This window comes from Bos indicus, chromosome 5 (genome assembly GCF_029378745.1).
Source record: "Bos indicus isolate NIAB-ARS_2022 breed Sahiwal x Tharparkar chromosome 5, NIAB-ARS_B.indTharparkar_mat_pri_1.0, whole genome shotgun sequence".
NCBI lineage: Eukaryota > Metazoa > Chordata > Mammalia > Artiodactyla > Bovidae > Bos > Bos indicus.
The window spans coordinates 23,091,069-23,116,345 of record NC_091764.1 but is presented as its reverse complement, the minus strand read 5'-3'; the positions used below and the strand labels follow the sequence as shown (position 1 = coordinate 23,116,345).

Below are 25,277 nucleotides of genomic sequence, written 5' to 3'. Positions count from 1 at the left end.
ATGAATCTTGGATACCCCATCTTTCATTTTGCTGTGGATATTTTGCTTTTTGCTAAAAGTAGTAAATATTGAATCTCATTTTTAAAAATGACTTTTATTTTTTACTTTATTGAATTCAATCACTGGGACCTTGGTAAAATCCTTGTTCTGGAGTTTGTTCAAAGTTCATGGGAACAGCATTACAATGTACTGTTCTTGCCAAAATTGCTTAAGCGGAATTGAATCACAAGGAAGCAATCAGATTAACTCAGAACATGGCACATTCTAGAAAACTGCCCCAGAGTCTCCAAAACACTTGAAAAACAAAACAACATACAAAAGAACAGAACTGAAGATAGGTAAAACTAGATTTTAAAAGACCAAGCACACATGATAACTGAATGCAAAGCAAGAATCTTGAATAAACATGGATGGTCCTCTCCCTGACTAAAAATCTGACTATAAAACACATTATGGGACAACTGGGAACATTGATTATGGGTTGTATATTAGATAATATTGAGTCAGTGGTAATTGTCTCTGGATGACTATGGTATTGTAACTATGTAGGAGAATATCCTTGTTTTTGTGAGTGATATAAGCGTGACTATTCAGGAGTGATGTATCACAATCTCTGCAACTTGTTTTCAAAAGGTTCAGTAAGAAAATACATAAACATTTATAAGTATATAGATAAGCATAGAGAAGGAAAAATATTCATTGGACCATTTGGAACAGGAAAATGCTGACATCCAGTTAACCTATATGAAATGTTTATAGGTGCTCATTAAACTGTTCTTTCAACTTTTCTGTAGGTTTGAACATTTTCAAAATAAAACATTGAGGAAAAATTTCGTGGAAGAAAGCCAGCTGGCTAGTCTGCCTGTCTTCTTCCAGTGAATGTTCAGTGAAGACCCTTCCCTGGAGGCTCACACACTCAGGGCTCCCACCACAAATCAAAGGTAGGGAGGTGTTCTAACCCTTGGTCAAGCCTCACCTGGGAAATCCACAGTCCTTTAACATCCTGCACTTGAAAATCTGGACTAGGAGATAGGTGTGGAGAGACGGCTTGCTCGGGAAAAGGAAACAATGAAACAAACATGCATTTGAGAGAGCAACCATTTTTTAAAAAATGACAGACCCTAAGTAAGTAAAAGTCCCTTTAATTTTCACAAAGCATTTGACCCCTTTAAGCATGTGTATAAACTTGGTAGGACTCACGTCTTCCTAAGTAATGAAGAATCAGAATTCCAAGGTGAAAAGAATCCTGAAATCTCTGAGGAAAAATGAATATAATCATGTAATATTAATTATATATTTCAGGTGGAAGGAATTTCTTTTCAAGAATGGCTATATTAAGGACATATGGGTCCTGGGTCATTCTCCTTGAAGCCTAATTACCTTTCTCTGAAGTAGTTTGAGATCTTAATGACTTGACTCCTTCATATCCACTGGTGTCAAATTTAAAACCGACCACACAAAATGTTGGGGGCAAAAAGTAGTTCAGTAAACAAACTTATTAATAGAAATGAAATCCCACAGGGAACACAGACACACTCAAGTCGGTGAGATATTAAATTCCTGTGATAAGTTAACATGGATTAAGCAAAACTTTTTATAGTGCAAGTTCTTAGTATCAAATTTTGAAGCACAGCAACATCTAATAATATAATTATTTATATTAACCATTTCTTAGTAGTTTGCAAATAATGATAAAGGAATATGTTGAAGGAAAATATTGATTTATTCAATAAATAGTTATTGGACACCCATTCTGTTCCTAATTTGGGAATAAAACCAGGGACATCTCTTCCTGGAATTCACTCTGTATGGATGAGGTAGACTTAAATTATTACAAGCTGAATTACAATAGGAGGAAACACTATTTAAGAGTAGTTTGTAGGTGTGACAACTGTAGTAGCTTAGATCTTGTGATCATTAAATTAACTGGAAGCTCAGCTAGGTGTCCTGTGATGACCTTGATGGGTGAGATGTGGGTGGAGTGGGAGGGAGGTCCAAGAGGGAGGAATATATGTGCACATATAGCTGATTCGCTTCATTGTACAGCAGAAAGTAACACACATTATAAAGAATTATCCTTAAATACAAAATAATTGTAGAAAAAATAATCAAATGTAGGGCTATTTTTAATATATTTAAAGTATTTTTTTAAACTTTCTTCATTGTCCAAAGGTTTTGAAAAGGCTTTAAAGATCATTTCTTAAATGCTGAAGGTTGAAACCTTAATTCCCTTGCTTAGTTCTCCTCTCCCCGTACTTCCAGATAGGGTGATTTACAGGATCAGTATCTGTACACATGATGGTGGGCAGACACCTGGGAATTTACCCATAGTCCTCCACTTGATCAGCATGCTGTTGTTGTTGAGTCTCTCAGTCATGTCCGACTCTTTGCCACCTCATAGACTGCAGCACGCCAGGCTTCCCTGTTTCTTCACCATCTCCCAGAGCTTGCTCAAACTCATGTCCATTGAGTCGAGGATGCCATCCAACCATCTCATCCTCTGTTATCTCCTTCCCCTCCTGCCTTCAATCTTTCCCAGCAACAGGGTCTTTTCCGAGTTGGCTCTTCACATCAGGTGGCCAAAGTATTGGAGCTGTAGTATGGTGGTATGGTTCAGTGGTTAAAGGTACCAATAATAGTATTAGATTCTTGCGTTGAAGACCAGGCTTTGCTACTGGGTAGCTGCACGATCTTGGCAAGTCAGTTGGCTCTCCTGAATCTAGTTTCCTCAGCTGAAAATGGGGATAGTCGTAGTACTACATCCTCGTGGATCCATATCTGTATTTCTATGTTTATATTTACTTCTATTTTGTATTCTAAATAAGAGGATGCAGGTGAAGCACTTGACAGAAGGCAATTACTTGATAGGCTTGAACCATTCTGTGGTTACTTTATTATGACTATTAAGTTGTCTGATCATTCATAATCTGTCCTATTCTTGGCACACTCATGGCTTTTTACTCTTATTTCTGAAGTTGAGTGCACGCAGATGCCTGATTTCACATTGAATGCATTTGTCTTCTAATCTTGTATCCATAGTAATCAGAGTAAGTGGGCTTTTATTCCAACAGAGGTATAAAATCATAAAACTTCAGCTATAGTATGAACACCTAAATTTAGTATAGGAAAGGAGGTTTAAAGGTATCAGAGATTAATATGTGAAAGCTGTTAAAAGGGCAAACACACAAAGTTTAGAACAGTCTTTTCCCTAAATGAACATCTAGGTTGTATGCATGGTGATTAGTACACTCATGAGACCAGTTAGTGCCAGTTCCTTCTGAGTTCACTGAGGACTTTCCTAGTGACTCTGGGAAGTCCATATGTTTTTGCTTTTATTTTTTTATGCTGGGCAGTGTGGCAGATATAGCTAGTTGTCCCAATATTTTTTTCTGCTTTCTTTTTGTTAGAGACTGCTGATTTTCAGTTGGACCTACGGCTAGCCAGAAATATAGACTGCCTTTCCCAGGCTCCCTTGCAGTTCGTTGTGGTCATGTGACTAAGTTCTAGAAGGGCTGTGGATAGAAGAGATGTGTTCTGGAAAGATGTGCTCTTTTGCCCTTTCTCCGTCTACTAGCCAGGATGCGATGTTGTGGTGAGCTAACTGGACCATGCAGTTGAGGGTAACACCCCAAGAAAAGTGGAAGGAACTTGTGCTTGTGACACTATGGAGCAGTCATGTTGTATGAGGGAGAGAAATAAATTTCTATTTTGTTTTTCTATGGGTACTTTATCTCTAGTACTGTAGTCATGTCTATATCATAAATAATACATGCAGGAATGAGTATGATAGCAGAACTGTCTCTCCAATCCCTCCCTATCTTCTTTCTGGCTTGAATACTGGGGAAAATGCTAGTGTGTGAGTATGTGTGTTTTGTTTTACTCCATGTGTAAGAACTCATTTATCTGACACTTATAGCATTTATATTGAGAGTGCCAAGCATTTTACCAGGCATATACATACATATATATATATATATATATATATATATATATATATATATAAAATACTTGATATATATATAAATCAAGTATAATTTTTATGTTTAATGAACATACAGTCTAGAATTGGGAAAATCTATATAGTATGAGAAGACCTATGTAGCCAAAAGAAGATAATGGGCATTAGAAAGTTGCAGGAAGCCTGGGCCACCGTTTTTACTTTGAACCCAATGAGTTACCCATAAAAGTAGAAGGAGTCTCCAGAATGACAAGGGATGGGAATCAGCTTCATTTAGTCTTCTCCACTGTTTACAGAACAGCCAGCACAGCCTATTGCAGAACTGAGAGTCGTGTGTCAGGTTGCCCTTCCGTGGTCTTTGGCTATTTCTTGGCACCTGTCCCCCTCCCACTCTTGTAAGGCCCCTGCTCCAGAAGCCTCTGTTACCTCACAAACCTGGCCTTCCTTCATCCCTTTGTGCAAGGCAGGCAGCCAGCATCACTGTTCCAGTTTCACAGACAGAGCAACTGAGTCATTTTTCTATTGTTACTAGACCAAAGTTAACCAGTGAGTCATTCTAAAGTCTTAGAACCGGATCCTAATTCTTGTTCCTGGCATCATTCACAGAGCTGAGTTACACCGAAGGTTCAAGAGGATGTTGGCCTTTGAATAGTTCAGAAAGGAACACATGTCATGTGACTGAGTCAAAAACAAGGATTAACTCTCTCTTGAAAGCTGCAAAGCTGAAGAATAAAAAAAGGGAGAAATGTATCTGTGTAACATCACCATCATACCAAAAGGATTCTTAAACCCTTTCTAAATGTTCCACAAATTCTCTGGTTCATGGCTTCCTTAGTGCTAGGTTTTTAAATAGAAAATATCTTACTTGCAGTTGAGGCAATCAATTTTCTTCATCTTACCACAGTCACTTATGTGAATTTAGATCTGAGAGGATGCTAAATTTATTTCCTTCTTTTCACAAGAGAATCTTTAAAGTATATGGCAGAAAAGAAATGAGCTCGCTCATGAAATAAAATTAGTAACACAAACCATTCTAAACACACACTGTTCATATTTAGTAGAGAGATGCTTTTTATGTAGCATTTTCTGCATAGCTTAGAGTCTCCAAAATTTTTTCCTTTCCTTGGGTTTTTCTTTGCATCACATGTCACCTATTTATTCATCTTGTCATGTCCCCCCCCTTCCCCCCATGCCAGCAAAGCTGATGAGAGGTACAAGGTGTGACTGCAGTAGTAGCTCTGGTTTAAAAGTATTAATAGCTGCAGGATCAGTTTGAAGGCAAGTTATAGCTTTTGTACATTGAACTTGGTGATTTTATCCTTTATTCATAGCTATGGGAGAAGGGAAAATTTTGGAAAGCAGAAATAGTATTTCTTACTGGAAATACAAGAATCCTGAAAGCTGTCTTTTCAAAAATTATCATCTTCAACAACCTTTCAGACTCTTCCCCAGATGTCTTGAGTCGGGATCCTTGAAGGTGGGGTCTTGAGAATGTGCATTTTCACAAGCTTCCCGGGTAGTTCTTATACCCACTGAAATCTCCAGGGTCCCTGCTTTGAGGGTGTCCATGGCTGGTCTTCAAGGGCTCGTGAAGCCCCTCAATGTGGTGTGTATGCATATGTGCATTTTTCTGAGGGAGAGTCTCAAAGGGATCTGTGACCTTGGAAAAGCTTAAGGACCTAGCTGAACAATAATTGTTAAAAAAAAAAAAAAAAAAAAAACCCAAACCCCAATCTCACTTATTAGTGAACAGGAAAATGCAAGTTAAAACAAAGATGATCACTTTGCACCTACAAATTTTTGACAAATCTGACATTGTAGTTGGCAAAGATAAAGAAAAGTAGGAATTCTTATACATTGCTTATGGTTGCAGACCTTTTGGGAAGCAATTTGACAATAGCTAGTAAAACTCAAAATATATTCTCTTTAAAACCCAGAAAATCTACTTTTAAGTAGAAACAAACTCTTGAAAATAATGAATGTGACTTATTCAATGACATTCTATAGGATATTGTTTAGAATTGACAAAATTGGAAATAAACTAAATATCCACCAATAGGCGAATAGATAAGTAAAATGTAGTATAATTAGTGATAGATAACTAACTATAAAGTAATTGTAAGGAATGGTCTAAGTCTATATATTAATAATAATGAAAATAATAATAGTAGTTACATGATTGTTAGCAGCTTTAGCTTTACAAAAATCTTTGCATATACTGTATTAACAAAAGAGGCTGAATCTCAAAGCATAATATTGAGTGAAAAAAGTACACTGGAAAATGATAAAACATTGTGATACTACTTGTATTTCAAAGTACAAAATAGTATTCATATGGCTTATCATTACATACGTAAATAGTGAAAATGTTAAAACATGGATTTCACAAATATACACAAAGTTCTCTAAAATGGTGGTCTGGGATGGCTAGGGAAGATTTATAAGACTAGGGCAATTTAAGTCTACTTCAGCTTTATCAGATACATGTTATTTTCAAAAGACCCAAAATTAATGAACACTTACATGATACAAGACCAGTTAATAAGATGTGATGGTTAATTTTATGTGTCAGCTCGACTGGGCTAAGGGACACCCAGAGAGATGTTTAAGCATTATTTCTGAGTGTGCCTCTGCGGGTGTTTCTGGAAGAGATTAGCTCTTGAATCAGAAGACTGAGTAAAGATCACCCTTACCAGTGCTGGGTGGATATTGTTCAATTTCTTGAAGGCGTGAGTAAAACAAAAAGGCAGAAGAAGGCCAAATTTGCGCTCTGCCTGAGCTCAGACCTGCATCTTCTTCTGCCCTCAGACACTGGCACTCTGATTCTTGGGTTTCTTGTGCCCCTTCCATATTGAAAAAAGAGAAAAGAATAAAGGGTTAGAAAAAAAAAATTATTTATGGCTACTCAGGGAATTCTCATTTCAACCAGATTTCAAATTTAGAGCTCTTTACCTCCCGCTTCTCTGTCCCCTGTGTCTACAAGATTAAGTGGACCTACAATAATCTCCAGGTTTGGTCCCAGCATCCTCCTGCTTCTCCCTTCCTGCCACCCTCGTGGATTCCTCCCCCTTCATTTTTGATCGGCCAACCTTTGCCCATGCCCTGACCCTGCCTGCCTGGGAAAGCCCAGTCATCCTTCAAGAACCTGCTCAAAGGTCACACCCTCAGTTAAGGCTCCCCTGAAGGAGGAGCGGCACAGTCGCTCTTTATACACTCAGTTATTCACCTCACATATGGTTACCTAGTGCTGTTAATGTCCTTTAGCCAAAGACCACCAGGACCATCTGACAATGAAGCAAGATAGGCTTGTTACCCACTGTTGTAGGGAGAACATGCTCCTTGGGGAACCATGGAGTGTCTCAGTAACAGAGTAATAGGCAAAGTTATGCAGTGGCCTTATTTTGTTTCATTCTATTATGGTTCAGAGTAAGCTTGTCTGAGGTTGGTGTTCTGTGAGCTTGTTTATGTCCAACTGGGGAATAGAATTGCCAAGCTATGAGTATCAGACCAGCTTGCAGTGCTGTTGGGGTCCAGCTGTGATTATTTCCAGATGTCAGGGGCTGCTTTCTTTCTCTCTCAGCACCTAGAATGCACCAATCATTGGACTGTGATATTTTACATTTGTCTTTTACGTCACTCAGCATGTTGTATTGTGTAGTAGATATGGTGGTTATCTCTCAAGATCTGTTCTAACCCTTCCCCAAAGTGGAGCAACCATGGGATGTCAATGAGACAGACACCACTTACAGCTTCAATGATCAGTTCTGATTTGTCTAGAACCACCTCAGTGACTGGTTCAAGGATGGGTTTTTCAGGTGGGGCTCCCTGGAAATAGACACTGCAGATTTGCATGCAGGAGATTTGATGGGGAGGTGCTCACAGGAATGATGTAATGGAGCAAGGGAAGCCCTCTAGGGCAGAGGGAAATGTGGTTGCCGAAAGTCTCACTTGGTACCCCATGTGAGCTCCAGAGCTGGGATCTCCCTCCAGATGTCTGAACTGAGGTGGGGCTTTTGTGCCAACCCATTGACCAGTCCTTCAAGGCAATTTCTTCTGAAGATAAGCAAGCAGCTCCTTTTGGTGAGGGCAGTGCCTGGGGAGGAACTCAGCTGTGAACAAACAGCAGTAATCCCTTCCAGTAGTAGGGGGACTAGGGGGTGGAGGAGAGGAAATGAGAATTTCAATCCTAAAAAACATCTGGTTAGCCTAGTCATTACAATGGGCAAATATTATAAACAAGCTATTTTCTCACCTTGCTGATAATTTCACCTTCTAGAGGACAGGTTTTGGGTGCTATTAATAATTCTCTCCAACAAGGAGCACTTGTTAGGTAAAATGAAGAGCCTTATTTAAACACATTGCCCAAGGCTAAGTCAGTGGGGAGTACCATTCCTTGGGTAGAGTGATTATTTCAGAGGCATTTAGAATATATATTTTTTTTTAATAATTAAGGGAAGAGAAGCTTGTTCATTCACTGGACACTACCAAGAAAACATACAGTCCCTGTTTCTGACTGCATCGTCAGGATAAAATCAGCACACCAAGGATGGAAGAACCATGAGACTTGCAGAGAATTGAGGGTGGCAGTGGTGTGCCTGAGTTGGCCTGCATCAGGCCAGAGGTGGATGTGTACATCTTGTCCCAATTCTGTGTTCAGTAACTTCCTGTTGGTAGCTTGAAAGAAACAGACCACGTGAGGAGTATTTACAGCATGGAAATTGGCAAACACTATGAATCAAAGCTTTGTTCTCTAGAGTCAGTTAGTTGTTAGATGTGCTCCAGCACGTCACTGAAGGAGCCCAAATCAAACCATACCTGACGCCTACCCTCCTCTGGGCCTTTAAATTACGTGAGTCAACACACTCTCTTTATTACATAAACTATTTCGATTCCTAATTATCACATACAATTTATCTGTTTGCACATTTGTTTTCTCCAAAAAGCTGAAAGCTTCCTAAAAGTCATGGAACATACTAATCTTTGAATTATCAGTGCCTAGGACATACTTAGTGTCTGATGTAGATTGAGTAAACGAAGCAGAATGATCCTTGAACTGAAAACGATTGAGCAAGAATTGATAAAAGAGAAATAAAGGGTTTAAGATGAGTGAATGTACAAGTGTTCAAACAGTCCATTCTTCCAGCCTAAACAAATTAAATTCCACAGTCGAGGGAACTTTGAGAAGTTATGGATATGGGAGAGAAGGTGAAAGGTAGGTTAAGATAGGTAGGCTCATCTGATTTTTCAGAAAGGCAGAATGTGAATTCTTCAAGTCATATAGCTTCTTGATTATCACATATCAGGGTCTCAAAGAGATTATTGAAATGTTGGCTAGTGAAGGAAAGGGAACAATGTTCCCCAATGATCAGGCCACGCTCATTAGTAGTGAAAGAAATGTAAAAGTAGAATGGTCGCGGCCTTGCATGATGAACCGTGGTCATAGAATTAAATTTAATAGGGATAATTGAAAGACATGTGTATTTGGGTCCAAAACTAATAGCACACTTTAAGGATGTGACATGGCTTAGCACTGATATGTATGACAAAGGTTGAGAGATGTTCTTTGACAATAAATCTAATATGAGTCACCGATAGGATGTGGCCACCAGAAAAGCTGCTGCCATCCTGCTCTGCATTAGATGAAGCTTGGTTTGGTCTTGCTGCTTACTGACTTGTGTCTGGGTCTCATCTAATGACTTGAATAGAAACAGATCCTGCTTGAACACCATTTTGAATAATTTGTTCTCCTTCCTTCCTCAAACCCAGCAGTCTTATTGAGAAAGCAGTGAGTGTGGTTCAGTCGTGATATTACCTGCTTATGAATCACATTTATGGTTGCATGGAGAGTCCACCCAAATTCAGGTCATCTGACTAACTATACACGTGCCATTACCGTGCAGTAAGAATTACAGACACTTTGTAGTATGTTACTGTCTGATAGAGCTGGTTTCCCGACATAGCTATTCCCTTTCAGTATTTTTGAGATTTTTTGATGATGTTGATGATCTGTAGTCTCCTATTCACTCTGGCACCTGTGTCTCTATTTCACACCAATGGGACATGAGCATGGACGGGGAAAAAGGAAACGGCAGCTCTAGACATTCATTGCTCTCTGTCTTTCTCTATTTTCATGCACATGTGCACACACAAACACACACACACATGCACGCATGCACACACCTCTCTCTTAAGGAGACACAGTGAACATGGGCTCTAGCATCTGACAGCCACAGCTCTAACTTCCGTTTTTGGCTCAATTACTCATTAGCTTTGATCCCTGACAGGTTCTCTAAAACCCCTAAGCCTCAGTTTCATCATCTATAAAGTGGGAAGAGGATGCCTTCCTCAGACTGAGAGCGAAGGGAAATGATACATGGAAAAAGTACATAGCCCAGGGAAGAGTCCTCCTCAATGGAGGTTTGCTGTTTCGCTTGTAGCAGACATTGCTTTGTTATTATATTCAACAGTTCTGTTTTTATTGTACTTATTACTATCTGCAAACCACTTCCCTTTATTTCCTTTGTTCCTGTTCCTGAATTTGAATGTGAAAACACTGCATCTCTACTGTATCAAACCTTTCCCTGAAAACTAGCTTTTCCTTCTAGGAAGAATGCAGGCAACAAGCTGCAGTGATAACGTATGAGCACTGTGACTTTGTCACCATGGAAATCACAGACCTTTTCATAGCATCTGATAGTTGTTGCAGGCATCTCGAAACATTGTTTTATTCCATTGCTTTTTTGAAATAACAATAGTCATTTGACCCTTCATCAGATCTTATTATTTAAAGCCTTGATGAAGGAGTATAAATATCACTATATCACATTATTTAAATATTTGATAACCATAACCGTGTAATTGTTTTCCTTTCCTTTACAGTTTTACAAATTGAAAACATTATTCTGAGAAGGGATCTGTAGGCTTTGGAAACCATGGCATGCTAAAGGTTAAGAACCCCTGCCCTGGGGCTGTGTTGCTGCTTCAGGTTGTCATCCTGGTTGACTAAAGGGCAATGAAGGTCATCCAAGTCCCCCTGAAGAGTCAGTTTACTTCATTTCATTCTATTCATTGGTCCTATGTCCAGAGCATGTTATGGCCCGCATGCCCAGAGATCCAGTAGGGGCTGAGTAAGACCCGCCCCAGCAAGCCCATATATTCAATAGGAAGTTGAATGTTCTATAGATGGTGGATCTGTCTTGGTGTTGCTTTATGGACATGGAGTTTGTTAGCTGGCCGAACACAATAAAGGCAGAAATGAATCACTTGTAACTGATGGAGCGGCCCGTGGTGTATCAGCAGTTCCTCCTTCTGCTGTCTCTCCCTCTCAGTCCAGGCTTTGCAGTCTGTATCCAGTAAGGCCCCCCAGTTCCTAGTCCTTCTTCTCCATCTCCACTTTTCTATTTCTCTCCATCTTTGTTTCTGCTTCTCTTCTTCTCTCTCATCCCCACCACCTTTTCTTTCTCTCTAATTCCCTTTTCTCCACTTCTTCATGGAGGAAGCAGTAGATAATTCTGAATTTAACCATTGGGCATTCTGTATACCTGGTTTTGCATTCTTGATCAATGCTTGCATTGAGCCTTCTTGGTTCTGGGCCTGTGCTTTCCCCCCTCTCTGTCATCTCACACACACACACACACACACACATACACACTCATTCCATTTCTGTCTCTTCCTGACACACTCACACCTCAGAAAGATTATATTTATAATACCCTAAGGCATATCTAAATACCAGCATTCATTTTGGGAGCACACTTGTTTCTCTTGCTTGGAACAGACTGAATTTTCCCCTGACTCAGAATTTTGAACTTCCTCTGGCTGAGAGGGGAGAGTCTCTAAGGGACCAGCCATATGTCAGAGTGCTATCAGCTTTCTGTGCCAAGGGGTGCGTGCACTTATGAGTACAGAACATTTGTTGAAGGACTCATGGCTGCATTTGGCCCAGGCAGCTCATGTTGTGCCTTTTCAGATAAAGCCTGGGTGGAGAAAGGGCATTTGGATTGGAGAGACCGGATGTTGAGTAAGAATGAATCTGAATCCTACAGGACTGATACTTGTAGGCCATCAAAATAGATCTGTTTCCTAGAGGAAGAGGAGGGTGTTAAAACCAGTCACTCCCCGAAGGGCAAATTATAACTTTCATTCAACTCTTGTGAATTCATTTGAGTGGCAGCTGACGGCTCTAATTTCTCAGAACTGGACCCAAAGCTATCTTTCTGCATAGGCAGACTTGGGCAGTTTTCCTCCTTTTCCTTGTATTTAGCTGTTCCATGAAATATCCTTAAAAGGGCTCAGAGGTAGCCATTCCACAATTAGAGCTATGCCTTTAAATCCTCATTCCTGTGAGAGTTGACTCACTGACTTTAATTCACACTAAAGTGTGAATGACTAATGTAAGTTTCTTTCCTTTCTTGGAAACAAGTGTATTAAATAAGAAATATGAGAGAGTATGGGAGAGAAAGAGGAGGAGGAGGGAAAGAGAGAGACTGAAGTCTGAGAGGGAACTGAGTGGAAGGACGAAGGAATGGAATTCTAGAGACTTTATAGCTTTATAACAATGGTCAGCTGTGCTGTGCTGCGCTGTGCTAAGTTGGTCCCAGTTAATTTTCTGGAGGCAATTCCTTAGTTTAATTCTAGATTTCTCCCCATAAGTTTCTAGCACTCAGTTTCAACTAGACTTTCTATTGGTTGGTTTCCTTAGCCTCTCATATGAGAAGCTCTTCTGTGGGTAAGATGGGAAAGTGGCAAGAGAGAGGGGGAAGTGCTAAAATGGATCAAACATTGTTCAGAGGATGATGTTTTGTCACCTTCCATGTAATTTCATCAGATGGCATCTCAAACCAGAGCTAACATGCTCTTTTCTACCTCGCAGCAAACAAATCTTGGGAGAAATTCTTCTGGCTGAGCGCTTCTCCAAGGCATCCTTCTTTAAGGGGAGAATGTGTAAACAATTTGATGTTGATTTTCAGTCTGGCTGCCATTTGGTAACTGTCTGGGTCACCAAGCGAAGAAACATAATGTGTCACCTGTTCCGAATATAAATATCACCTGATTGTAACTGCTCAGTGAGCTCCGAAGTCAAAGGAGAGGTTAGCACCAGTGGAAAAGTATCACTTTCAACACAGGATGTGCTGTGCATATTAGCAACATGTACCGCATTAAGCAATTTATGCAGGTTTCCATGGACTTGCCAGCCTGGTCTATGTAAACTTCAAAATGATATCCACTTTGTTGTCAGCCCAACTTTCTAGCTCCCCGTGCAAGGAAGGAAAAGACATAAATGAGAAGGAGGAGGAGATGGGTCCCATAGCACCGCCACCACGGATGGAAAGGAAGAGAGTGTTGTGCTGTGCTTAGTTGCTCAATCTTGCCAACTCTTTGAGACTAAGCACAGGCAAGAATACTAGAGAGAGTAGCCATGCCCTCCTCCAGGGGATCTTCCCAACCCAGGGATCGAACCCAGGTCTCCTGCATTGCAGGTGGATTCTTTACTGTCTGAGCCACCAGGGAAGCCCAAGAACACTGGAGTGGGCAGCCTATCCCTTCTCTAGGGGATCTTCCTGACCCAGGAATCAAACTGGGGTCTTCTGCATTGTAGGCAGATTTTTTTTTACCAGCTGAGCTACCAGGGAAACCCAGGGAAGAAGTGTGGTTGAGTTCACTGTTCTCAGAAGTGTGGTTGAAGTCACTGTTAGACACAGAGAAATGAGAGGAGGGTTTTCCTTGGGCCCCTCTTCCTTTGGGGGGAGATTGAGGCTCCAGTGCCAGATTGTGTAGAAGCATAGAAAAATGCTTCACTATTGGCAAAAAGTTCTTTTCAGTGTTTGTAAATTGGGAATAATAATACCTTTGGCACAGAGTTAAGAAGTAATGAGATAAACTGTGGAAAGTACCTAATGTAACACTTGGTCTTAGATGTCACTTACTTGTTTCTTTATGCCCTGGTATGGCTGGAGGCAGCACCCAGTTCATGGCTGATGTTTCTCACCAGTATTCCAGCTATCAGACTAGTAGAATAATATATTGTATCTTTCAGTTTAAATTTTCTCCCTCCCTCCTTTCCATGAGGTTAATTAAGGGTGTCCTATGTACCAGGCATTTGGTTGGTGCTAGGTACCTGAGGATGAATCAAACACAGGAGCACCCACGTATGGAGAAGGCAAACCTGAGCAGTGTTAAGTACAGGAGCACCTACTGAGCATGATTGGAACCATGGGCAGGGCCAATGAGAAAGACAGGGTTCCTGCTCACACAGAGCTTACTCTTGAAAATAGATAATTATAATAGAGAACAATGAGAGCATCAGAGTTCTTGTGATGAGCCCAAAAGGGAGGAAGTTCAGCCAGGTGTGTTGGGTCAGGCTTCCCAGGAGACATGCCCTTTCTCTGGACGCTCGGGAGCACGCCGGATGCTGGAACATGCATGACTGGCAGTGACTGTGGGTTGCCCTACCAGGAATGAGTCATGCTGAAGAACAGCAACTGCTGGTGGCCGGGCCCGGGTACCCAGAGCTCAGAGGGACAGTGGGAGGTCGTCCGTTAGGGTTGCAGTTAGGAAGTTAGATTTTTTTTTGGCGGCTGTTGGAAAACTGAGCAACATAGATAGTAGCCTTTAACCATTCATTCATTTAGTTGACAAACGTTTTTCTGAGCACTTACTATGTGCTAGAGACTCTGCTGGCTGCTAGGAATACAGAGGAGAGTCAGGTCCTCAATTTCTGTCCAGTGGGCTCCGAGTTTGGGGGCAAATTTCCCCAGGGCAGCATTTCGAGGGCAGCAGTTCTTCAAGTGTGTTACAGATGTTCCTGGGCACTCAAGGAGGTGTGAAGTGGTACAGACATGAACACTTTTGATTTTATGAGTTGGCTCTGTTTAGAACAAACCTAAATAAAAGTTGAGTCTCTTTAAAGAAAATATCCAGTAAAAACAGTATAAATGATAGGCAGGCAGCAAAATTTGTAAAGATAGGATGTTAAGGGCTGAAGTTTTGGAAATACTCTATTAGGAAAATCTGAATGATTAAGGGACATGATGCCTTTTCCTTTGAGTCCTCCCCAAAGCCTCCCTTTGTAGGTTGGTGAATGGGTGTTGTGTGCTCAGGCCAGCCAGGGAGATCATGGAGTCTCCCCCGGTGACAGTGTCTGTGGCCTCAGGTCTGTCCACTTGCCCTTCCTCTTTGCTACCTGTCTTGGGCTCTCTTTGGCCTTGGCAGCATCTGTGAGAGGTAACAGGAGGATGTGGGAACTTGCAGGTTGTCCCAGGGGAGCACACACGAGAGAGAGAGAGAGAGAGAGAGAGAGAGAAAGAGAGAGAGAGAGAGAGAGAGAGAGAGAGAGCAGTACGATGGAAAGGATCCAGAGACTGGAATCAGGAAATCAAATGTTCAAATCCTAGTTTGCAACAGATTTCGTGGGAATATCAGTGTATCAGTTTTTTTCATTTCAAATAGGAAGGGAATCATATCTACTCTACTATATAGTTGAACTGAAATAATATATGGAAAAGCTTTTGTAAAAAAAGACTTTATTTTTGTTTTTTAGAACATTTTTAGGTTTACAGGGAAATTGCTCAGAATGTACAGAGAGTTCCCAAATACCACCCACTCCCCAGCCTTGCCTACGGTTTCCTGGGTCAGGAAGATCCTCAGGAGAAGGAAATGGCAACCCACTCTGGTATTCTTGCCTGGGAAATCCCACAGACAGAGGAGACTGGCAGGTTATAGTCCACGGGGTTGCAAAGAGTCGGACATGACTTAGCAACTAAACAACATAAAGTAGTATGGAACGTTTGGTACAATTGATGATCCAATATTGATATATTGCTATTAGCTAATCCATGCTTTATATTAGGATTCACTGTTTGCATTGGAGTGGATTCTGACAAATGCATAGTGTTGGGTATCTACCATTACTGTGTCATATAGAATAATTTAACTGACCTTAAAATGCCCTGAGCTTCACCTATTCATCCCTTCCCTCTCTTCTTGAATTTTTGGCAACCACTGAACTTTTTACTGTCTCTATAGTTTTGCCTTTTCCAAAATGTCATATAATTGGAATTTGTAGCCTATTGAATTCATATACTGTGTAGCCTTTTCAGACTGGTTTCTTTTACCTTACAATATGCTTTTAAGTGGAAAATTCTTCAAGAGATGGGAATACCAGACCACCTGACCTGCCTCCTCAGAAACCTATATGCAGGTCAGGAAGCAACAGTTAGAACTGGACATGGAACAACAGACTGGTTCCAAATAGGAAAGGAGTACATCAAGGCTGTATATTGCCACCCTGTTTATTTAACTTATATGCAGAGTACATCATGAGAAACACTGGGCTGGAAGAAGCACAAGCTGGAATCAAGAATGCTGGGAGAAATATCAATAACCTCAAATATGCAGATGACACCACCCTTATGGCAGAGAGTGAAGAGGAACTAAAGAGCCTCTTGATGAAAGTGAAAGAGAAGAGTGAAAAAGTTGGCTTAAAACTCAACATTCAGAAAACTAAGATCATGGCATCTGGTCCCATCACTTCATGGGAAATAGATGGGGAAACAATGGAAACAGTGTCAGACTTTATTTTTTGGGCTCCAAAATCACTGCAGTTGATGATTGCAGCCATGAAATTAAAAGATGCTTACTCCTTGGAAGGAAAGTTATGACCAACGTAGACAGCATATTAGAAAGCAGAGACATTACTTTGCCAACAAAGGTCCATCTACTCAAGGCTATGATTTTTCCAGTGGTTGTGTATGGATGTGAGAGTTGGACTGTGAAGAAAGCTGAGTGCCAAAGAATTTATGCTTTTGAACTGTGGTGTTGGAGAAGACTCTTGAGAGTCCCTTGGACTGCAAGGAGATCCAACCAGTCCATTCTAAAGGAGATCAGTCCTGGATGTTCTTTGGAAGGAATGATGATAAAGCTGAAACTCCAATACTTTGGCCACCTCATGCAAAGAGTTGACTCATTGGAAAAGACTCTGATACTGGGAGGGATTGGGGGCAGGAGGAGAAGGGGACAACAGAGGATGAGATGGCTAGATGGCATCACGAACTCGATGGACATGAGTTTGAGTGAACTCTGGGAGTTGGTGATGGACAGGGAGGCCTGGTGTGCTGTGACTCATGGGGTCGCAAAGAGTCAGACAGGACTGAGTGACTGAACTGAACTGAACTGATGCTTTTAAGATTTCCCCATGTTTTACTATGGCTTGTAATCTCATTAATATTTTTTTAAATCACTGGTTAATATTCCATTGCCTGAATTTATCACCATGTTTAGGCATTCACCTGTTAAAAAGATCTATTGGTTGTTTCCAAGTTTTGGTAACTTTGCTACTTTGTCAAAGATCATTTCAGTTGACTATATTTATTTATGCTGTGCTGTGCTTAGTTGCTCAGTCGTGTCGACTGTTTTTGACCCCATGGAATGTAGCCCACCAGGCTACTCTGTCCATGGGGATTCTCCAGGCAGGAATACTAGAGTGGGTTGCCATGCCCTCCTCCAGGGGATCTTCCCAACCCAGGGCAGTTTGTTTACCATCTGAGTCACCAAGGAAGCTCTGACTATATTTATATGGGCCTATATATTTATTCTGGGCTGTCTATTCTGTTCCATTGATCTAGTTGTCTTGATCACTGGAAAGGCTTTTTTTTTTTTTCTTAGATTTATTGACCCACACCCTGTGTCTTGCAGGATCCCCAAGCAGGGATTAAACCCATGCCCTCAACAGTGAAAGTGTGAAGTCTTAACCACTGGACCAACAGGGAATTCCCTGGCTTTTTAAAACCATAAAGTCTTAAAGCCAAGGGTGGCACTATTACTAGAGGCAGTGATCAGACAGGGCCTAGTGGACGTCTCCCTCAGTTCTTATCCTCTCTGCTTTTTGTGAATTAAGGAATGTGATCGCTCATCTGTGAGGAGAGAAAGCCGAGGCTACAAAGCCCCAAGGGTCATGGTGTACTTGGTCTCCTCCTTTCTTAAGCTGGAGGACAGGGGTTGTTCAGAATGTTTGTTTGAGGTACTTCCCTGATGATCCAGTGGCTAAGACTCCATGCTGGCAATGCAGGGGGGCCAGGTTCCATCCCAGGTCAGGGAATTAGATCCCACATGCTGCAATTAAGAGATCACACTTTGCAGCAAAGATTAAAGATCCCGTGTGCTGCAATTAAGACTTGACACAGCCAAATAAATAAATAAATATTTAAAACAAACAAACAAAAATGTTTTATTAATCCCTGCCCTTTTTTGACTTTAAAGATCAGATCACAACATTTTGCTTCTGATAAGTCAGGCATTAGATCTTCTATTATTTGCATATGTTTTATTATTTTCTTCCTTATTCTGGACAAAAACGTTTCTTTTTACTGCTCAATCTGGACATGCTTCATGATCATCCATTATAGCTGGCATTCTTCCTGTGCTTTCACAGTGGTTCTCAAAGTGGTCCTTGGCCAGCTGAGTCAGCCTTCCCTGACTGGGAAGTTGTTAGAAGTGCATGTTCTCAGGCCTGACCCTGATCTGATGAATGAAACCTCTGTAGGAGAAGCCAAGTAATCTGTTTTTGAACAAGCTCTCCAGAAGATGCACATTGGAGCTGGAGAACCAGGAACTTTGAGTTAGCTTTTTATTCTGCCTGTAGCCACATTCTTACATGCATTCTCTTGGATAGACGGTCCATTGCCCACTTCCCATCTTGAGCTGGAGGAATGGAGGTTTAGACATGCCATGAGGAGGAGGGTCCAGAGCCAGGCTCATCTCGGAGTGACTATAGTTCTCCTTTCCCTTTGGGCATCAGAGCTCATCACAGATGTCCTTGCCTCTGCTGGTTCACCTTAAGGAAGTTATCCTAGAATACAACTCAAAGCACTTCCCGCATGGCCTCAGGAAGGAGAGCATCACTGGTCAGGCAGTTGAGTGACAGCTGATTGACAGCCTGCCTCATCTGCTACTTTGAGTCCTGTCTCAGAGGAGCTCCCTCTCCCATCTCGATATTTCTTTCCATCTCTGTAGTCACATCTGCCCAGATCAGCTGAGCCACAGCCACTGCCTGTCTCTGGAGGAGACTGTGTGGCCAGAGAACAGCTGGGCAGATGGAATGGCCTCTCCTTAGAAACACTCTCTGCAGGTCAAGGTCTCGGAAGATTGCCTGTTAGGGCACGGGGCAAGGGCTTGTCTGTTTATTGAGGGTGTGGACTGGGAGTCAAGGCAGGCTTTTTATGAATAGAGAAGAAGTTTTGTAGACTTTGTGACCTTGTGCTGATTCTTTTGGGAAAGCTGACTGGCATGAATAGAGAAATCTATGATGGGGGATGGGAATCAATTTTAGTGAAGTAAATGTAGGTAGATTCACTTTTAATTGTCAATATCTTTCTTCCATTTTTTGGTACTTCATCCATACATATACCCATAGATTCAGAATCCTTTTTATTAACCATCTAGTTTGCTTTTTCTCAAGCTTAGTATCTGCCAGTGTGGTAGTAGATTCTGGCTGCTGTAGGTGGTGGCCCTTCTGTTAGTTGATAAGCAGTGATGGGCAGCATGTGCCCTTAGTTCTGTGGCATGCAAACATACACACACACATATATACAGGGGTGCACATTCTATGTCTATTTAACTTCCAAGAGTCTGTTAGATATATAACATTTGCCTTAGCCTAAAGTATAAAGTTAAAAACTCTGAAATAATGGATGAAAGCCATTCAGGCACTTGGTGGTTTAAAGTAAAGCTGAATTTCCTGCTATTTGGAAAGCTTATTTCCATAAATAAAGCTAAGTGGGCAGAGGAAGACCTATTCCTCCCTACTGAATGGGAAGCAAAACTACACATATTAAAGAATGTCTCAAAGGTGCTCATACTGCTTGGGAAAAATGCCCTAGACACTCAGCCTATTTGTGTTAAGATTGAACACATGATCTAAATGTGAATTAAGTAAGGCCATGGTAAAGTTGATTGAAAATGAGTCAGCAGAACTTTGGGAGCCATTCATTCTCCTATTAAAACATCTTCCTCCTTAGAAAAATTCCTCTCTTTTTTGAACTTGGGCAGTCTTTAAAAGACAAAATTCATTTGTGATGATCTAATCTCTTTTAAAAATGCTTTGCCCTCATCTATTGCTTGTGGGGATTTAAAATAGTATAGCTGCTATGAAAATGTTTGATTCCTCAGTAAGTTAAACACAAAGTTATTATGTATGCTTATGACCCAGAATATTCCACTCCTACGTATATATCCAAGGTAATCAGACCATAGGTTCATATAAACACTTGTATATGAATGTTCAAGCAACATTACTCATAACAGCCCCAAAGTAGAAACAACATAAAAGTCCATTAACTGAAGATGAGACAAACAAATGTTATATTCATACAACGGAATATTATTCAACCATCAGAAGGAATGAAGTGTTTTGCATGCTACATGGATGAACCTTGGAAACATTATGCTAAGGGAAATAAGACAGAAACAGAGGCCTGCATGCTTCTATTTATATGAAAAGTCCAGAATAGGCAAATCCATGGAGACAGGGGGTAGATTAATGGTTTCCAGGGCCTGGTGGGAGAGGAGAAATGAAGAATGACTACGAATGGTTATGAGGTTTCTCTTAGGGGTGATGAAGATATTCTGGAGTTAGATAGTGATGATGGTTGCAGATCCTAGTGATGATATTAAAAACCACTAAAATGTATACTAAAAGGATGAATTTAGTGGTATGTGAGTTATATCTCAACTAAAAAAATAAAAGGCCTCAACAAGGCTCTACTACTTCTTCATTTTTCTTCTTTTAGATTAAATCAGGTAAGTAGAATGCTTCGTTACTTGGGCCCCTGGTCAAGTCTTCATTGAGCTGAGTGCTCTCCTTTGCCTTCTTAATATGCTGTAAGGTATCAAGTCTTAGATCTGAAAGAGCAGATAATAACTAAGAGGAGCTCAGAAAGGAGTAAAGAGTTGGACAGGTTATCTGAGATTCTTAGGGAAGAGTTAAACTCTACATATTTATGTAGTCAAGTATTTATGGAACCCTTTCATGGACTAAATATCATGTGATTACTAACACAAGTAGGACCAAGTCTCTACCTTCATGAAGCTCAAGTTAAGATGTGCTAAGCAAAAAATTTTAATTCGGAGTAATCCACCTACCACAGGAATGTAAAAGAGATTCTGGATTTTGCAGGAGAACTTGCAGAAGAGATGGGGGCAGAAGATAATGTCCTCCAAGCATTGTCAGCAAGAACAAAGGGGCAGAAGTAAGAAATGGTGGTGTATTTAGGGAAGATGGGGAAATGGTCAGAGTTTCATCCACATCCTCAAGGCAAGAATGCACAATTCTTTGCTTTGTCATTTGTAAAAATTCTTTCTAAATGTTAGCTGCATTGGCAAAAGTTTTGAACAGTACAAAAAGGAAATACACTGGATGGTAATCTCCCTGATACCCTTTCTCCTAATTGTCCTCTCCAGATGAAACTTATCTCCAGAAAGGCTTCTAATAGACCCTATGCATCCCCCTTTGCTTTATTTTTTGAGAAATAGGGCCTTCTTCATCAAGACTAGATCACAGACAGAATAAAATTTTAAAATTGAATTCTATAAATTGTTTTCCATTTGCCTAATTCAGTTGAGTTCAGTCTAATCTGCTTCATTCAACCAAATCTAATTATCTTTACCTTGTGGCAGTCATTTCATAGTAATTAATTGATTATAAAATTTTAAATTTAAAATGTTTTTCAATTGATATTCATTCATTCAAACATTTGTCATTCAATAAATACTTCCTGCATCTCCTACCAACTGTGGGCTCTGTTCTAAGACTTGGGATACATAGTGAACAAGATAAACATCTTGTATCTGTCCTCAGAGAGCTCACTGGGGGATAAGAAAGTATGTAAGTTAACAAGAAAAGCAGGTGGTAATAAGTTCTATGATGGCAATTTTTTAAAGGGTAAAGACATAGAAAATGGGGAACAGGGGACCTAGTCTAGATTATCTAGTTTTTGAGGATGTGATATTTAGTTTAAGACCTCAAACCAAGAAGGACCAGCCATGCAAAGATCCGGTGACAGGCACAGCTAGTGCCAAGAACCTACAGTGGGAACCAGCCAGGCAATTTAAAGAAACAGGGAGAAGGCAAGGATGGCTGAATTTCAGAGTGACTGAGTGGACTTGTATTAGTATGTTAGGGCTTCTGTAGCAAAGAACCACAGCCTGGGTGGCTTAAACAACTGAAATTTGTTTTCTCATGTTTCTGGAAGTTAAAAGTCCAAGATCAATGTGTCAGCATTGTTGATTTCTTCACAGGCCCCTCTCAGTGCTTTCTAGATGACCAGCTTTCCCTGTCTTCACATGGTCTTTCCTTTGTGCATATCTGTATTTTAATTGCTTCTTATTTTAAAGACAACTATCACATTGGATTAGGGCCCACTCATATCATCCCCATTTTACCTTAATTACTTCTTTCAATACCCTATCTCCAAATACAGTCACATTTTGAGGTATTGAAGTTAGGATGTCAATATGTAAATTTTGGAGGGACATAATTCTGCCCCTAAGAGGACTGTTAAGGTCTGAGCAGGAGCCAGACTCTATAGGGTTTTCTTGGCCAAGGTAAGAAGTTTTATTTAATAATAAGAGCCACTGGAGTGTTTTAAGCAGGTGGGTCTGCAAATCTGACCAATATTTGGGAGTTAGAACTTCTCTGCAGATTCCCATAAGGAGAACCAAAGCACTCCTGGCCCTAGCCCAGAGATGATTTTCCCTATCAACCCAGGGCCTGGATTAAACTTTTTTCATCCTGTTCACAGTCCCTGTTTTTCATTAGAGTTTCATCAGAGTACAAAAACAAACCAATACACTCAAGATAGCATTCCTCAATACTCCAAACAAATTCTGAAAAATGTAAAGGGTCAAAGATAAATACACATTTTGCAAGACTCTCTGATCTATTTATTTCACAAAAACCTCCTAGGTAGAGGAATTGCATTGACTGCAAATAGCCATTGTTGACTTTCTATGACTACATGATTAGCATGTGGGTTGTACACCACAGGATTGTTGAAAAGAGAGATTTCTGCATGGTGGTAAATTTCTGTACTCATCAGTAGATTTTGCTTTTTTCACTTGGATCAAGATTTCCAACCATAAACAAAGGGGAAATTTTGGCTTGAGAAATATCTATTTTGTTAATAAGCAAATCTGAAACTGGAAAAAAATACTTTTGTTTTGTAAACACAGACTCGTTGTTCAGTTAGTGCAAAACATAGCTCTTATAAAACGCTACAGGGACATGGTCCCATGAGGCTAGTAGTTAAAATGGAGGGATAGAAACAGCAGGTCTGTTTATTGTGCAAATGCAGGGAATGTCAAAGCCAGATAAAAATTATTTTAAATAACTGAATGCCACTTACCAGCTGTGAGCTACCTGCCTCAACCAGCCTCTTTCAAGCTTAAAAGGAGAAAAATCTGTCTTTTCTCTCCATGCATTTGAAGACAGCATCAGAATTAACATCTGACTCATAAATAGTCCATGAAACAGATAACTCTTCACATCCTATGACTTGATGTTTTCAGATAAAATCTCTTTCTCTTTTGCATTTTTAAAAGCTAGTTTCCTTCTCTGCTTGGTCCTCTGGTTAATGTGTGGAGGAAGGCTCTTGGCAGCCAGATGGGATATAATCTATATTTAGGCTTCCATTAGCTCTTATGTTTGAATGTGCTACCATTTCCTAATTTTAATACAAATATTTTATGAGAGTGGATTGCCATCTATGTTATTGCTACATAAAACAGCCATTATGCTAATACATCTTGTTTTTCATGGAGATTAATTTAAAAACATGTGTGCCCCCTTTTCATTGGTCACATGTTGACAAGTGGGATCACATTTGATATCCAACTGCTGCTGCTGTTGCTAAGTTGCTTCAGTCGTGTCTGACTCTGTGTGACCCCATAGACGGCAGCCCACCAGGCTCCGCTGCCCCTGGGATTCTCCAGGCAAGAACACTGGAGTGGGTTGCCATTTCCTTCTCCAATACATGAAAGTGAAAAGTGAAAGTGAAGTCGCTCAGTCGTGTCCAACTCTTTGCAACCCCATGGGCTGCAGCCCACCAGGCTCCTCCGCCCATGAGATTTTCCAGGCAAGAGTACTGGAGTGGGTTGCCATTGGACTGGTCAACCTCAATTCTCGTTTTACTCCATGTCCCTTCCAGGCTGGTCTGGACTCCAGTGCTTTCTTTTTAGTTTGTGGGAGTTTAGTAACCCAATTAACCTTGAGAATGGAGGAATGAGAAATGGAACCAGTTCATCTTAAGCTATAAGGTTCATGTTGCCAGAGTAACTTTTTTCCTAGAGTAAGAGATTATTGTGTCATTCCAAATGCATAGGCAACTACTGTATGAAAGTGCTACAGCGAGCTTAGTGCTAAACTTTGCTCAAATTAGTGTTAATGCAAGTTTGGGGGTAGTCAAACTCAAGAGAGAGATATTCTGCTTTTCTTACCACTTCCCAAACCTGTGTAGTAGAAGGCTCTAATGATGATTATAATAATAACAGCTCCTCCTTGCTTGTGCTAGACAGAATATAAAGCAGTTTCACAACATTTTGTCTTTGAATCAGAGTAATCCTCCCTGTGTCCTCTAGCAAAGACTTTCCTTGGGCCAACAGAATGCTGGCATTGCCATCAGAATCCTGGGAGTCAAGTCTTGGGTGGGTCTTGGGATTCTAATAAATACAGCACATGGAACAACCTTATTGAATCATACTCTTTAACAGAAAAGAAAAATCTGAGATCACAATTACTCAAAAGGTTTTTTGGACCTTAGAAAGGAAATGAGGAACCTACAAATGGCCTTCTATGCAAAAGAAGGTAGATAATCAGACTCATGTAAGTTCTCAATTATAGCAGCTGTTTGAAGTCCAGAAGGAATACCCACTATCTAGTTTGTCACCTGATGGAAAAGATCAGAAATTGGGCTTGGTCATTTCCAGTCACCAAGGTGAGTTCCAGCTGCTTCTGGATCAGCACAGAAGATCAGACATGGATTCTGATGTTTGCTCTTTTACATGTCAATTCAGACAAGCTTCTTGCTGCCATGTCACAAGGCCCCTGGCTGGAGAGGATGATGAGGGGAGAGCTGAAGTCACATCAATAACTCAATCCAGCTCCTGCTATTCTTACAGTCTTTGTTCTCCCCTCACAATGAGCCACTTCAGGCTCCCTTCTGACTTTTCTGACTGCTTTTCTCTGCTTTCTTCCTTAGCCTCTCTTCCCAAAACTGGCAACTTAAATGTTGACATCCCTTGGGTTTACCGTATCTTTTATCTGTTCTCA

At 40.6% G+C, this 25,277-nt stretch overlaps 1 long non-coding RNA gene across 1 annotated transcript in view; it reads left to right on the top strand.

Annotated features, from left to right (window-relative positions):
* LOC139182952 (uncharacterized) overlaps positions 1-25,277 on the top strand; it is a 232,703-nt gene that overhangs the window by 162,721 nt on the left and 44,705 nt on the right. The gene's annotated exons all lie outside the window — the stretch shown is intronic.